We start from the raw sequence: 18,260 nt of genomic DNA on the forward strand, positions 1-18,260 counted from the left end.
TGTTCCAAAGAGAAGTTACAGGCTGAGGAATACAATAACTGAACCGAAAGATATACTAGAAGGGTTCAACAGCATACTGGATGAAGCAAATGACTGGATCAGCAAGCTGGAAGACAAAGCGATAGACTTCACCCAGACAGCCCAAAAAGAAAATAAATAATTTTTAAAAGTGAAGATAACTTAAGGATCTATGGTAGAACATCAAGTGGAGTAACATTTGCATTATAGGGGTTCCAGAAGGATAAGAGAGAGAGAAAGGGCCAGAAAACTTATTTGAATATACAATGGCTTAAAATTTTTCATAATTTGGAGAAGGAACCAGACATCCATGTCCAGGAATCCCAGAGAGTTACAAATAAGACAAACACAAAGAGATCCACATCAAGACACAACATAATTAAAATGGTAAAAGTTAAAGATAAAAAAAAATCTTAAAAGCAGCAAGACAAAAACAACTAGTTATATAAAAGGGAAACCCCATAAGGCAATGAGCAGATTTTTCTGCAGAAAATTTGCAGATCAGAAGAGAGTGGTATGGCATACTCAAAGTGCTAAGAGGAAAAACCTTCCACCCAAGAATTCTCTACTCTGCAAGGTTATCATTCAGAATTAAAGGAGAAATTAAGAGTTTTTCAGATAAGCACTAAAGGAGTTCATCACCACAAAACCAACCTTACAAGTAATGTTAAAAGGACTTCTTTGAGGGATTTGAGAAGATGGTGGAAGAGTAAGATGCGGAGATCACCTTCCTCCCCACAGATACATCAGAAATACATCTACACGTGGAACTGCTCCTATAGAACACCCACTGAACGCTAGCAGAAGACCTCAGACCTCCCAAAAGGCAAGAAACTCCCCACGTACCTGGGTAGGGCAAAAGAAAAAAAAAATCAACAGAGACAAAAGAATAGGGACGGGACCTGCACCAGTGGGAGGGAGCTGTGAAGGAGAAAAGGTTTCCACACACTAGGAAGCCCCTTCGCGGGTGGAGACTGTGGGTGGCGGAGGTGGGAAGATTTGAAGCCGCAGAGGAGAGCGCAGCCACATGGGTGCGGAGGGCAAAGCGGAGTGATTCCCGCACAGAGGATCGGTGCCGACCAGCACTCACCAGCCCAAGAGGCTTGTCTGCTCACCACCAGGATGGGCGGGGCTGGGAGCTGAGGCTCGGGCTTCGGTCAGAGCACAGGGAGAGGACTGGTGGCATGAACACAGGCTGAAGGGATTAGTGCACCACAGCTAGCTGGGAGGGAGTCCGGGGAAAAGTCTGGAGCTGCCGAAGTGGCAAGAGACTTTTTCTTCCCTCTTTGGTTCCTGGTGCATGAGGAGAGGGGATTAAGAGCGCCTCTTAAAGGAGCTCCGGAGACAGGCGTGAGCTGTGGCTATCAGCACGGACACCAGGGACGGACATGAGACACTAAGGCTGTTGCTGTCACCACAAGAAGCCTGTGTGCAAGCACAGGACACTATCCACACCTCCCTTCTGGGATCCTGTGCAGCCCGCCACTGCCAGGGTCGCGTGATCCAGGAACAACTTCCGCGGGAGAACACACGATGCACCTCAGGCTGGTGCAACGTCACGCCAGGCTCTACCGCCACAGGCTCACCCCGCATCCGTACCCCTCCCTCCCCACGGCCTGAGTGAGCCAGAGCCCCTAAATCAGCTGCTCCTTTAACCCCGACCTGTCTGAGTGAAGAACAGACGCCCTCAGGCGACCTACACGCAGAGGCGGGGCCAAGTCGGAAGCTGAAACCCAGGAGCTGTGCGAACAAAGAAGAGAAAGGGAAATTTCTCCAAGCAGCGTCAGGAGCAGCAGCTTAAATCTCCACAATCAACTTGACGTACCCTGCTTCTGTGGAATACCTGAATAGACAACGAATCATCCCAAACTGAGAAGGTGGACTTTGGGAGCAACTATATATATATATATATATTTTTTTTCCCCCTTTTTCTCTTTCTGTGAGTGTGTATGTGATTATTTCTGTGTGTGACTTTTTGTGTATAGCTTTGATTTCACCATTTGTCCTAGGTTTCTGTCCGTCCATTTTTTTGTTTGTTTTTTACTTACAAATTTTTTTCCTTATTAATTATTTTTTATTTTAATAACTTTATTTTATCATACTTTATTTTATTTTATCCTCTTCCTTTCTTTCTTTCTATTTTTTCTCCCCTTTATTCTGAACCGTGTGGATGAAGGGCTCTTGGTGCTCCAGCCAGGAGTCAGTGCTGTGCATCAGAGGTGGGAGAGCCAACTTCAGGACACTGGTCCACAAGAGACCTCCCAGTTCTACGTAATATCAAATGGCGAAAATCTCCCAGAGATCTCCATCTCAACACCAAGACCCAGATTCACTCAACGACCAGTAAGCTACAGTGCTGGACACCCTATGCCAAACAACTAGCAAGACAGGAACACAGCCCCATCCATTAGCAGAGAGGCTGCCGAAAATCATAATAAGGCCACAGACACCCCAAAACACACCACCAGACGTAGACATGCCCACCAGAAAGACAAGATCCACCTCATCCACCAGAACACAGGCACTAGTCCCCTCCACCAGGAAGCCTACACAACCCACTGAACCAACCTTAGACACTGGGGACAGACAAAAAAAAAACAAAGGGAACTGCGAACCTGCAGCCTGTGAAAAGGAGACCCCAAACACAGTAAGATAAGCAAAATGAGAAGGCAGAAAAACACACAGCAGATGAAGGAGAAAGGTAAAAATACACCAGACCTAACAAATGAAGAGGAAATAGGGAGTCTACCTGAAAAAGGATTCAGAGTAATGACGGTAAAGATGATCCAAAATCCTGGAAGTAGACTAGAGAAAATACAAGAAGCATTTAAGAAGACCTAGAAAAACTAAAGATGAAACAAGCAACGATGAATAACACAGTAAATGAAATTAAAAATACTCTAGCAGGGATCAATAGCAGAATAACTGAGGCAGAAGAACGGATAAGTGACCTGAAAGATAAAAGAGTGGAAATAACTACTGCAGATAAGAATAAAGAAAAAAGAATGAAAAGAACTGAGGACAGTCTCAGAGACCTCTGGGACAACATTAAAGGCACCAACATTCGAATTACAGGGGTCGCAGAAAAAGAACAGAAAAAGAAAGGGACTGAGAAAATATTTGAAGAGATTATAGTTGAAAACTTCCTTAATATGGGAAAGGAAATAGTTAATCAAGTCCAGGAAGCACAGAGAGTCCCATAAAGGATAAATCTAAGGAGAAACACGCCAAGACACATATTAATCAAACTGTCAAAAATTAAATACAAAGAAAACATATTAAAAGCAGCAAGGGAAAAAAACAAAAAACACAAAAGGGAATCCCCATAAAGTTAACAGCTGATCTTTCAGCAGAAACTCTGCAAGCCAGAAGGGAGTGGCAGGACATATTTAAAGTGATGAATGAGAAAAACCTACAACCAAGATTACTCTACCCAGCAAGGATCTCATTCAGATTTGATGGAGAAATTAAAACCTTTACAGACAAGCAAAAGCTGAGAGAGTTCAGCACCACCAAACCAGCTTACAAGAAATGCTAAAGGAACTTCTCTAGGCAAGAAATACAAGAGAAGGAAAGGACCTACAATAACAAATCCAAAACAATTAAGAAAATGGGAATAGGAACATACATATCAATAATTACCTTAAATGTAAATGGATCAAACGCTCCCACCAAAAGACACAGACTGGCTGAATGGATACAAAAACAAACCCGTATATATGCTGTCTACAAGAGACCCACTTCAGACATAGGGACACATACAGACTGAAAGTGAGGAGATGGAAAAAGATATTCCATGCAAATGGAAACCAAAAGAAAGCTGGAGTAGCAATTCTCATATCAGACAAAATAGACTTTAAAATAAAGACTATTAGAAGAGACAAAGAAGGACAGTACATAATGATCAAGGGATCGATCCAAGAAGAAGATATAACAATTGTAAATATTTATGCACCCAACATAGGAGCACCTCAATACATAAGGCAAATACTAACAGCCATAAAAGGGGAAATTGACTGTAACACAATCATAGTAAGGGATTTAACACCTCACTTTCACCAATGGATAGATCATCCAAAATGAAAATAAATAAGGAAACACAAGCTTTAAACAACACATTAAACAAGATGGACTTAATTGATATTTATAGGACATTCCATCCAAAAACAACAGAAAAGATTTTTCTCAAGTGTTCATGGAACATTCTCCCGGATACATCATATCTTGGGTCACAAATCAAACCTTGGTAAATTTAAGAAAATTGAAATCGTATCAAGTATCTTTTCTGACAACAACGCTATGAGACTAGATAACAATTACAGGAAAATGTCTGCAAAAAATACAAACACATGGAGGCTAAACAATACACTACTTAGTAACCAAGTGATCACTGAAGAAGTCAAAGAGGAAATCAAAAAATATCTGGAAACAAATGACAATGGAGACACGATGACCCAAAACCTATGGGATGCAGCAAACGCAGTTCTAGGAGGGAAGTTTATAGCAATACATTCCCACTTTAAGAAACAGGAAACATCTCAAATAAACAACCTAACCTTGCACCTAAAGCAATTAGAGAAATAAGAACAAAGAGACCCCAAAGTTAGCAGAAGGAAAGAAATCACAAAGATCAGATCAGAAATAAATGAAAAAGAAATGAAGGAAATGATAACAAAGATCAGTAAAACTAAAAGCTGGTTCTTTGAGAAGATAAACAAAATTGATAAACCATTAGCCAGACTCATCAAGAAAAAAAGGGAGAAGACTCAAATCAGTAGAATTAGAAGTGAAAAAGGAGAAGTAACAACTGACACTGCAGAAATACAAAGGATTATGAGAGATTACTACAAGCAACTCTATGCCAATAAAATGGACAACCTGGAAGAAATGGACAAATTCTTAGAAATGCACAACCTGCCGAGACTGAACCAGTAAGAAATAGAAAATATGTACAGACCAATCACAAGCACTGAAATTGAAACTGTGATTAAAAATCTTCCAACAGGGCTTCCCTGGTGGTGCAGTGGTTGGGGGTCTGCCGGCCGATGCAGGGGACACGGGTTTGTGTCCCGGTCCGGGAAGATCCCACATGCCACAGAGCAGCTAGGCCTGTAGGCCATGGCTGCTGACCCTGCACTTCCAGAGCGTGTGCTCCACAACGGGGGAGGCCACAAGAGTAAGAGGCCCGCGTACCACACACACACACAAAAAATCTTCCAACAAACAAAAGCCCAGGACCAGATGGCTTCACAGGCGAATTCTACCAAACATTTAGAGAAGAGCTAACCTCTATCCTTCTCAAATTCTTCCAAAATATAGCAGAGGGGGGAACACTCCCATACTCATTCTACGAGGCCACCATCACCCTGATACCAATACAAGAGAAAGATGTCACAAAGGAAGAAAACTACAGGGCAATATCACAGATGAACATAGATGCAAAAATCCTCAACAAAATACTAGCAAACAGAATCCAACAGCACATTAAAAGGATCACACACCATGATCAAGTGGGGTTTATTCCAGGAATGCAAGGATTCTTCAATATAAACAAATCAATCAACATGATACACCATATTAACAAATTGAAGGAGGAAAACCATATGATCATCTCACTAGATGCAGAGAAAGCTTTTGACAAAATTCAACACCCTGCAGAAAGTAGGCATAGAGGGAACTTTCCTCAACATAATAAAGGCCATATATGACAAACCCACAGCAAACATCGTCCTCAATGGTGAAAACCTGAAACTATTTCCACAAAGATCAGGAACAAGACAAGGTTGCCCTCTCTCAATATTTTCAACATAGATTTGGAAGTTTTAGCCACAGCAATCTGAGAAGAAAAATAAATAAAATGAATCCTAATCAGAAAAGAAGAAGTAAAGCTGTCACTGTTTGCCGAAGACATGATACTATACATAGAGAATCCTAAAGATGCTACCAGAAAACTACTAGAGCTAATCAATGAATTTGGTAAAGTAGCAGGATACAAAATTAATGGACAGAAACCTCTGGCATTCCTATACACTAATGATGAAAAATCTGAAAGTGAAATTAAGAAATCACTCCCATTTACCACTGCAACAGAAAGAATAAAATATCTAGGAATAAACCTACCTAAGGAGACAAAAGATCTGTATGCAGAAAATTACAAGACACTGATGAAAGAAATTAAAGATAATACAAATAGATGGAGAGATATACCATGTTCTTGGATTGGAAGAATCAACATTGTGAAAATGACTCTACTACCCAAAGCAATGAACAGATTCAATGCAATCCCTATCAAACTAACACTGGCATTTTTCACAGAACTAGAACAAAAAATTTCACAATTTGTACAGTAACACAAAAGACCCCGAATAGCCAAAGCAACCTTGAGAAAGAAAAACTGAGCTGGAGGAATCAGGCTCCTTGACTTCAGACTATACTACAAATCTACAGTAATCAAGACAGTATGGTACAGGCACAAAAACAGAAATATAGATCAATGGAACAGAATAGAAAGTCCAGAGATAAACCCACGTACATATGGTCAACTTATCTTTGATAAAGGAGGCAAGAATATACAATGGAGAAAAGATAGTCTCTTCAATAACTGGTGCTGGGTAAACTGGACAGCTACATGTAAAAGAATGAAATTAGAACACTCCCTAACACCATATACCAAAATAAACTCCAAATGGATTAAAGACCTAAATGTATGGCCAGACACTATCAAACTCTTAGAGGAACACATAGGCAGAACACTCTATGACATAAAACACAGCAAGTTCCTTTTTGACCCACCTCCTAGAGAAATGGCAATAGAAACAAAAATAAACAAATGGGACCTTTTGCACAGCAAAGGAAACCATGAACAAGACCAAAAGACAACCCTCAGAATAGGAGAAAATATTTGCAAATTAAGCAACTGACAAAGGATTAATCTCCAAAATTTACAAGCAGCTCAGGCAGCTGAATAACAAAAAAACAAACAACCCAATCCAAAAAAGGGCAGAAGACCTAAATAGACATTTCTCCAAAGAAGATATACAGACTGCCAACAAACACATGAAAGAATGCTCAACATCATTAATCATTAGAGAAATGCAATTCAAAACTACAATGAGATATCATCTCACACCGGTCAGAATGGCCATCATCAAAAAATCTAGAAACAGTAAATGCTGGAGAGGGTGTGGAGAAAAGGGAACCCTCTTGCACTGTTGGTGGGAATGTAAATTGATACAGCCACTATGGAGAACATTATGGAGGTTCCTTAAAAAACTACAAATAGAACTACCATACGACCCAGCAATCCCACTACTGGGCATATATCCTGAGAAAACCATAATTCAAAAAGAGTCATGGGGCTTCCCTGGTGGCGCAGTGGTTGAGAGTCTGCCTGCCAATGCAGGGGACACGGGTTCGTGCCCCGGTCTGGGAAGATCCCACGTGCCACGGAGTGGCTAGACCCCTGAGCCATGGCCGCTGAGCCTCCACGTCCGGAGCCTGTGCTTCACAATGGGAGAGGCCACAACAGTGAGAGGCCAGCGTACTGCAAAAAAAAAAAAAAAAGATGTTAAAAAAAAAGGACTTCTTTAAGCTAAAAAGTGGGCGGCACTAAAATAAGAAAACATCCAATATCACCAGAAAAGGTAAATATATAGTAAAGATAATGGATCAATCACTTATAAAGCAAGCAAGAAGTTTAAAAGACAAAAAAGTTATCTTTAAAGGTACAATAATTAATTAAGAAATAAATAAAATAAAAAGGTATAAAGTTTGAAATCAAAAATATAAAATGTGGGGTTGGGGGAGTAAAAACATAAAGTTTGGAATGTGTTCAAACTTAAGTTGCTTTCAACTTTAAACAAATCATTATATACAAAGGATGTTACATGTGAACCTCATGGTAACCATAAAGCAAAAACTTACAGTAAATACACAAAAGAAAATGAGGAAGAAATCTAAATATAATATTAAAGAAAGCCATTAAACCACAAGGGAAGAGATAAAGAGAAGAAGGGACCAGAAAGAACTATGAAAATAGCCAAAAAACAAGTAACAAAATGGCAATAAGTGCATATCTATAAATAACTACTCTGAATGTAAATGGACTAAATTCTCCAATCAAAAGGCATCGAGTGGCTGAATGGAAAAAAAATAAGATCCATCTATATGCTGCCTACAAGAGACTCACTTCAGAAGTAAGGACTTACACAGACTGTAAGTGAAGGGGATGTGAAAAATACTCCATGCAAATGGAAATGAAAAAGAATCTGGGATAACCATACTCATATCAGACAAAATAGACTTTAGAACAGAGACTGTAACAAAAGAAAAAGAATGGCATTGCATATGATAAGGGGGTCAATCTAAGAAGAGGATATAACATTCATAAGTATTTATGCTCCCAACATAGGGGCACCAGGATACGTAAAACAAATATTAACAAGCTTAAAGGGAGAGATTGACAGCAATACAATAATACTAAGGGATTTTTTAATGTCCCACTTACATCAATGGATAGATCATCAAGACAGAAGATTCATAAAGTAATAGTGGTCCAAACAAAATATTAGACAAGAAATAGATATAGATTAATAGATATATACAGAAAATTCCATCCAAAAGCAGAATACAAGAATACATATTCTTCTCAAGAGCACATGGATTATTCTCCAGGATAGATTCATATTAGGCCACAAAACAAATCTTAATAAATTCAAAAAGATTTAAATCATATCCAGCATCCTTTCTGACCCAAATGGAATGAAACAGAAATCAATTACAAGAAGAAAATGAGAGAAAAAACAAAAATGTGGTGATTAAGCAACATGCTATTGAACAACAAATGGATTATCAAAGAAATCAAAGGAGAAATCAAAATATATCTAGAGACAAAAGAAAACAGAAATACAACATACCAAAATCTATGGGATTCAGCTCAAGTGGTCCTAAGAGGGAAGTGTATAGCAATATAGGCCTACCTCAAGAAACAAGAAAAATCTCAAATAAACCAACATTATACCTAAAGGAACTAGAAAAAGAAGAGCAAATGAAGCCCAATGTTAGTAGTAGGAAGAAACTAATAAAGATTCAATTGGAAATAAGTGAAATAGAGACTAAAAAACAACAGAAAAAAATCAATGAAACTAAGAGCTGGTTCTTTGAAAAGATACACAAAATTGACAATTCTTTAGGAGACTAACCAAGAAATAAAGAAATTCAAAAAAACGAAATTAGAAATTAAAGTGGAGAAATTATAACTAAGATCACAGAAATAAAAAGGAGTATAAGAAACTACTACAAGCATTTATGCACCAACAAACTGGACAACCTAGGGGAAATGTATACATTCCTAGAAACATACAGTCTTCCAAGACTGACTGGGGAAGAAATATAAAATTGAAACAATCAAAAACCTCCCAATAAACAAAAGTCTAGGACCAGACAGCATCGCAGGTGAATTGTACTAAACATTCAAAGAAGTGCACGTTTCTGATGGTTCAACTTTCATAAGCCATTTTGCCTATGAATGAAGGTCTCATCCAGGGATCTTAGCTTGTGTCAGGAAGGTTGCTTCAAAGAGGTAGGCAGTCATTCTCCAAACAACTGAAAGCAAGCACAAGTCTGTTTGAATGCTCATTTAGAGATGAATGCCTTATAAATTAAAATTACATATATTGGAAACCTAGCCAGTACTTCCAATTCTGAGCTCCAAGGTGAAAATCACTAGGCTAGTTGGTCTAAAATTCAGGCATTGATTTGCAAGACAGCCACTTTGCACATGACCATTTTGTGGGAGTCCTCCTTGAATATTAGCAACTGGTTTATATACTTAATAATGGTAACTGTCTCTCACGAACAATGCTGATGGGCTAGAGAATTTGTGCATAGTATTATATGTGTGTGGTTTACTTTTAATGTTTTAAATTATTCTTTGTATTTCAGTTTATGTTTTGAATTTCATAAAGTAACACATATTTCTGAATCAGCACATTAAATGTATTTTCATTTTAATATCTTTTTTACGAGGTGGCAATTAAATATAAAGCCTCAAAACAGAGAAAAAAGTCACATTTAAAGAGGTTTATAAGCCAAAATATCCTTGGGGTTGATGCCTTTCAACATATGAAGATATGCATAAGATGTGACAAAACTTCTTAACTAATAGAAAACACATTATTCTTTGTCTTAAAATAACCTGTGAAATATTATAAGGAGAAATTTTCAGTAAGACATATTAACTAGAGTATGTTCTACAGGGAGATCAAAGAGCTGTGAAAGCATACTGACAGATATATTTCCTTTATCTAAAAAAATGTGTTTAACTCAAGTGCTAATAAAACTCATATTCCTGGGATTCAGTATTCCATAAAAGTATCAATGTAAATGAGAAATATCCATAGATATTTTAACATTGGAATCATTCAAATTTTACATAAATGTTTATTACAAATTTAGTATAGAGATGATAAAATAAGTAACATCTATTTTGTTTATATTAATGTTTATAAACACTTGTGAAAGCAAATATTAATTTAAGGTATTGGTGCTTGTACCCTTTCATGAACCTATTAAACCACTTCTTGTAAGTGGAAATGGAAAAAGATTGTCTTAAATATGACCATTGAATTGAGACATTTGGAATTCAAACCGTCATCCTCCTAAAATATCATTCAACATGTGTCCTTTACAAAACTGTATGTTTTTAATCTCAAAAAAGAATGGTCCTTATAATTAGGTTTTACGTTACTTGCTATGAAACGTTTAAACTATATTTGTACCCTCTTTATTTTCTTCTCTATTTAATATATTTCACATCTTAAATACTTTTTTAAAAACCTACATTGTTGACAACCATATTGTCTTAACTCTAAAACTTCACTGAAAGGTCTTTACAGTGTAACTGTCTTTCTCCATCATTTGCTGTATACTTAATCCCAATAATTAGATTGTTTTGCTTATTGATCTAATAAATTTGCTTGTGAAAGTGACCCATGAACTATCATTTTTTCTTGATAATTCTACATTATGTGAGGTCCCTCACTTCATCTATTAAAATACTTCCCTGTGTAATTTCAGGGAGTACTATCAAAGCTGTTCAACAGAGTGAGTTAGAGATATTTCTAGAGGCCCAATTCAGCTACACTTAATACAAAATATCTACATTTACTTTAGTTTAAACTCATACAGTCTCTTTTAAAATATTTATAAAATGGAAATAAAAATATTTCTTACATGGGGTTTTTGTCATGACTACATAATTAAATGTATAAAAAGTCCCTGGAGGGCTTCCCTGGTGGCGCAGTGGTTGAGAGTCCACCTGCCGATGCAGGGGACATGGGTTTGTGCCCCGGTCTGGGAAGATCCCACATGCCGTGGAGCAGCTGGGCCCGTGAGCCTTGGCCACTGAGCCTGCGCGTCCGGAGCCGGTGCTCCACAACGGGAGAGGCCACAACAGTGAGAGACCCGCGTACCACAAAAAAAAAAAAAAAAAAAAAGAAAGTCCCCGGGGCAGGGATTGACACGTTAAATATTTTCTATATTATCATCTCTGTTGTTTTCCCTGTTATTACTGTACTAACTCTTTATATCCTAGGATATCTTCTTTCTTTCCTAATATTCCTACTTTAAGGACATCTGACAAGTTTTATTCCTAGGCTTCCTTTCTTTTTCCCATGTGTTTTCCTTCTCTCAAGGCCAAACATCAACAGCTGTAATACCAAGTACAGTATAACCTTGAACAACTCATGGGTTGCAGGCATTGACCCTTCAGTGCAGTCATGTATAACTTACATTTGGCCTTCCATAACTAGTTCCACAGACACAAATTTAAACAACCATGGATTAAACCAACATGAATTATGTGGTACTGTAGTATTTATTACTGAAAAAATTCACATAGAAGTGGACCCGTGCAGTTCAAACCCATGTTGTTCAAGAATCAACTGTATATACTTCTATCTTTGGTTTGTTGTCAATAATCAAGGTTTAAATATTTTATTTTCTTCAAAGTATTTCTACTTTAGAAGAATTAAATTTTCTTCAAAGAGATTTTCTAGCTTAGATTTACACTGTCCAAAACGCTTTGGAAATGTCAACCTAGTGTAAGAAAATTTGGGAATTTCTTGACTAATTGTGAAGTCAACTGTTCTAAAAAATGCTTATTGTTCAACAGGAAGATGGAAATAACTGGTTAAATCTGGTACTGTGATCATCTGCTGAAGTGTGAAAAAGATTTTGCAGAATTTCAGTCCTCTGAAGAGAGTCAATTAGTACCTAAACTATAATTACATAACTAAAATATGGCTGTATATTTCTAGATTTAGATTAGATTAAGCCAAACCTACTTTAAAGAATTACACAGCATGCCTAATCACTGATCACATTTCGAATTACCATATTAGATTGAAAACAAGAGCACACCATTTAAAGCAAAATAAATAATAATGTGTGAAAACAGTGGCTATCAATAAAACTAAACATTTATTTTGACTGATTAATTTTAATGGGCATGTGACACTCAACAAAATAGAGCTCAAAGAATTGACACCATATAAAATTAATAGCTCTCATTCAGTGAAATGAGGCAAATCTTGACTTGAGCTTGCAAAATGTAAAAAAAACAGACACCTTGAAAAAATAGAAAAAAATATATATATACTACTTGTATTCCATTAAATTTTTAAACTAATAAAGTTAAGTATTTTCATTAACAACTTTTCTAGCTCTTCCTTGATATAGCGCAGAGAGGACTTCTTCAAAACTCTTGAATGTTTAAAATAAAATACTATGTGTAAAGATATCAATACATGATAAATAGAAATTCACTTTATATCCTACTTTCATATAAAAACTCTACATAAATGATAAATGACATTATTCAACATAGGCTTAATAATGAGAAAATGTACTTGAAAAATTACATTTTACTACAGGAAAAGGCACTCTTAGTTTCAGCAACATAATAAGGGAGATGTAGTTAGAATTGAACACAGCAGAACAAGTAGAGGGTTAACAAAAATGGTTGGGAAATTAGACATACAATATAGGCACTTTAGTGGAAGGCAGACCAGTATTTAAGGTACCATAATCTACCTCTGTGTATTTATATTTAAATATCAGGTAAATGTATGAAAGACTATCTGCTTATCTGCTACAAAAGAAAATCCCTAGAGTAGAATCACAGTTTATAAATGTAGTTTTGGGCAGGGGGAGGAAGTGTTGAGGTGATGAACTATACAGGCATCCAATGACTGGGACAGTGGGTTTATCATGTCATTAATCACAGAAAACAAGGAGATTGGTAGTTGCAGAATAAAGGTAGATTTGTCATTTGAGAGAAATGAAAATGGATCTTTTCTAGCATCTAGCTTGCTCTAATGTTTGAGACAAGTACCACTAGGCCTTTATCAACTACATACTTCCAACTTAATGTATTAATAGTAAACAGAAGTGATTTAGCTCAATTTGGAGTTTTTCATCCATGTTGCCACAGGAACCGAATTGGCAGATACATTAAGTTACAATAATTTTTTTTTTAATTTTTAAGTATTAGCCTTCAACTGAGGTTTGTAAAAATTCTATTTTCATATTTCAGAAGGCAAAATATAAATGGTATGTAGGATAAAAAAATACAAGAGTCCTTATGTAATTCTGGCCCCTTGTTTCACTTTTTTGCCAAAATCATAGAGAGGGACACTTGGTCTAGAAGTCTGAAATACTGAATTGAGCCATTCCTATAGAAAGGGCCCTAAGCTTGATATGGGGGAGTTACAAGAAGTAAGATAAATAAAAAAAAGCATTTGGCAATATTCACACCCATTCATGATAAAAAACCTTTAGCAAATACAAATAGAAGGAAACATTGTTAACTAAATAAAGAGAATAATTGTAAAACCTACAGCTAACATCTTGAGGAGAGACTGAGTATGTTGCCTTTCATACTGGGACCAAGGAAAGGAAGCCTTATCATTACTTATGTTCAAACTTGTACTGGGGAATCTAGACGTTCAAATAGGCAAAAACACATAAATAAAAGTAATAAAGATGAGAAAGGAAGAACCAAAACTCTAATTATTTAGCAACAGCATCACTGTATATGTAGACAACACTGTAGAATCAACAGCAATCTAAAGTAAATCAATTTATCAGAATCAAGACATCCAAGAAAAACATACAAGAGTAAGCCATAAAAGAAAAAAAATACATGATTGATATATTAGTCACAAACAATTGAAATATAAAATTAAACAATTATTTAAAATAGCTTCAAAAAATCAAATAATTGGCTATTAATTTTTCAAAATTTAAACTCTTTGTCTTAAAATCTATAAACTATTGTTGACAAAAATCTACAGAAGCCTAACTATATGAAGAGATATACTATACTCATGGATTGGAGGATTCAACATTATTATGATATCTATTCTTCAATATTGTTTTATAGATTCAATGCACTCATAATTAAATTCTAACAGACTTTTTTTTTAAAAAAACAGACACGTTCATTTTAAGTTTGATAAGGAAATGCAAAGGACCTAAAATATCTTTAACATTATATAATCAAAAATAAAATTAGAGGGTTTAAATCACTTAATTTCAAGCCTTGGTACAAAGTTTCATTAAGACGGTGTAGTATCACAAAAAATATAAAACTAAAGTTTTGAAATTGCATACAGTGTCCAAAAGTAGATCCATACAAAAACATTGAATTGCTTTCCAATGAAGTCACTAGGTAATGAATCCCTTATATAATTTATTAAATGTAAGAAGCTCAACTAAAAGAGTCCATACTGTATTTATATGAAGTCCAAGAACAATCAAAACTATTTAATGTGACAAAAATTAGAAAGCAGTTGCTGAGTCAAAGTAAAATAAGCTAAAAAGGGGCATGACAAAATTTTCTTATTTTATGTGATGGTACAAGGGTATAGAGAAACGTCAAAACTCATCAAACTGAACACTTAGGATCTTTGACTTTTGTTCTATGTTAATTATATTTCAGTAAAATGTAATTAGAAAACAGATTGATAAGGATAACAATGTGAGTGTATAGAAAGTGCAGTACCACTGGTCTGAAATGTTCTTTTGTAAATTGCTTGAGATAAAGCTAATGAAGTAGGCAAAGACATGATAATGATTTTTCTTGCAAATTCTTCTAAGAGATTCGAATTTAATCTTGTAAATTTGAGAATAAATTGAAGGATTTTATGTAAAGAAGTGACCTGATGGGTTTAGACTCTTAGAAAGATCTCTTGGGCATCTGACATGATAGGAACAAAATGATACTGTACATGAATTAATATTGTCAGTTGGCTACTGTGATAAGAAATAATGAGGACCTGAATTTGAGAAGCACCAGTGGCAGTGTAAAATAAAGGTAGATATTTAGAAGTCCAAAAGAATGAAAGTTGCATGTAGTGAGTTAGGTAGCTGTCAAAGCTAATTTTTGGGTTTCTGGCTAAAGAAGAGGTTTCTTCAACAGGATAGGAAAATTAGAGAAAGGGCTTCTCTGGAGGAGATAATTTGTTTAATTTGGGGATGTTGAAATTGGTATGTCTGAGAAACATGTAGGTAAAAAAAAGTCTAGCAAATGACAATTAAGTGAATTTTTACCTTTAGATAAGAGTTTTTGCTTGGGCTATATTTTTTGGAGTCCTAAACATACAGGTGTAAAAGCATACATGTAAAAGCACGGAGTTTTACAGATATTGTCAATCACTTCCAACCACACCTGTTACTGAACAAGTTGCATTGATTACTCTTTGCAGCGAAGGATTACACACACCATGGGGAACCATGGACCACCTCAGTAAGTGGATGTTATAAAGGATCTGGACTTGTGTTACGTGAGTATGGGGAAGATTAATGACAGCAGTGCTTTTCTCTGTATGAGATGCTGTTGGGCAGTAAGGGAAAACTATGATTAGGTATCTTTAAAAATCTTATCTATAGGGAAGGGAGATTAGAGCATAACTAAAGTTGTAATTGGTAAAGGAACAGCCAGTCACTCATTTTAGCTATGGTAGAGGTATACCTGGCATTTTGTGGCATGGAAAATGTTGCAGTTTTATCTGTGTTCACGCATCACTGTGAATGTTTTTACTTTTGTCTTGATTCATTATGGTCACAGAGTAGCTTTATCTGATCTTGCTGTTCTATGAAATTGTTTCTGCTCAGCAAGAGAATACCAGGACCTAACTGTGAGTGCCAAACCATAGTAATACCAGGGTCTGAATGACAGCGCCAGCCAAGCTCCTGCATATCAGGCACTGGTTTGTCTTTCTCAATATGTATCTCAACTAGGTAGATGGCGATTGGGATTGAAGGAGTGCCAAACAAGAATTTTCAGGAATACTAGCACTTAATACATTTTTAAGAGAAGGTATAATTGAAGAGATTGGGGAAAATAACCTGAAGTTTTCAGAAAGAAAAGGGTGGAATCACGGGAAACAAAGAAACCTTTCAAGAATGGGGCTGGTATCCAGAGAGCCTATGCACTATTTAATGGCTAAAAACTTGCTAGGATATTTTGTAAGTATTAGTTATTTTTAAAAATCAGTTTCAGTGGGAAAGAAAGTGTTTGTGTTTGTGAGGAGGGGAAGACTTGAAAACACTGAGGCATACATAACACATTTTAATAACTAGTTACCAATAGTCATGATAGAGTCATAGTGTTATCCATGAAACCATTATTCCTTTAACTTCTTATAATGTTAAATATTTTTTAAGCTTTTTAACTTGTGAAAGTGGCCAGATTAATAACTAAGATATAAGAAGACAAAAACTATACTTTTGTACAAGTGAGATTCTTGCCAATATAGGTTACAGAATACATTTGTTAAGAACAGATATGATTCAAATAATTTAAAAATTGAATCAATGTTAAAAAAGTTACTTAAATCTAATAAAGTGGTAAAGCATCCTGGACTAGAGTTACTGTGGTTCATCTGTATTCATTAGGAGATAAAGTCCAAAGCAGTTAAAAAAAAAAAGGATTACACCTGAAGTCAAAGGACTTAGGCTGTGAAAGGAATCCTGGTTTTCCATACTATATTTAGCTCCACACTGGCAAAGAGATTATAGCCAGGCTCAACCTGTTTCTTGTGATCACAGGGAAATCATGCTAGATACCTGTAGTTCCACAGTCAATTGTCTGACCAAAAATCTGATTTCTAGTCAATCTAAGTACACTAGAAAACTCGCACCAAACCATTCTGATCTGTAATTGTAACCCTAAATTCACTTGCTATTGTATAACATGTAAGGATTTAACACCCTGAGAAAGTATATAAGTGTAGTAAATCAAACCTATATCTTTAGTATTTTTATAAATTTAGCAACAAGTGTGGATATTTGGTATTTAAAATATGTTTAAAATAATCTGACATTAAATAGGTACAGATATTTTTATTCCAAATAATAATACTTGTTAATTTATTTTAGACTAGTGATTTTAAGATAAAAATTTAGCTAACTTTGCAAACATAGAATATTCAGGAAAACATAAATGACTGCATTTATAAATTTAATTTGTGGGATTTATTAGGACTATGTAAGTGTTTGACTACAATATGTTTGCTAGAGAGGCTGCTTAAAATAAAACACACATGCACTTTATAACATTTAGGGAAACAATTAAATTGATTTTTAAAATTCTTAAAAGACCATTTGTTGTTTGGCAGCTGAAGTTCAGAAAAAGAACATTTATAAATGTATTTCATAATATTTAGTGAAACTTAATTAGCTACATAGTCAAAGTTCTCTTAAGTACAAATAAACTTTACAAAACGTATAAATAATGAGATATTTAAAATGAGTTTTCAAAATTAAAATAATATTAGCATTTGAATTCTTATTTACAAAATGTTATGTTGATTTTTAACTGAACGTTTCACAAGGACAAGTGCCATTCACATCCCTTCAATTAATAAATTGAAGGTGCAAATCAATATAGCACCTAGCAAAAAAATCTTTGAACAATGAATAATTGTTCTTTTAAAATTTGAACACATATATTTTTTTCTACCAGCATAATGTATTTGTGGAGTGTGTCTCAATTCTACACTTTTTTTCTTTGAGAGATATTACATGAAACAAGTGATCTCTCAGTCTAAATGAGAATAGAATGCCAACAAATCTACTGATGTAAATTAAAATTAACTCATACATCATCATAAGACGTTTTGCAAAAAACAAGAGTATAGATAGGGTCCCTTCTCTTCCCAATGAGAAACATTAGGAAA

The sequence above is a fragment of the Mesoplodon mirus genome, assembly GCF_964341445.2.
Source record: "Mesoplodon mirus genome assembly, chromosome: 1".
In the NCBI taxonomy this organism is placed as follows: Eukaryota; Metazoa; Chordata; class Mammalia; order Artiodactyla; family Ziphiidae; genus Mesoplodon; species Mesoplodon mirus.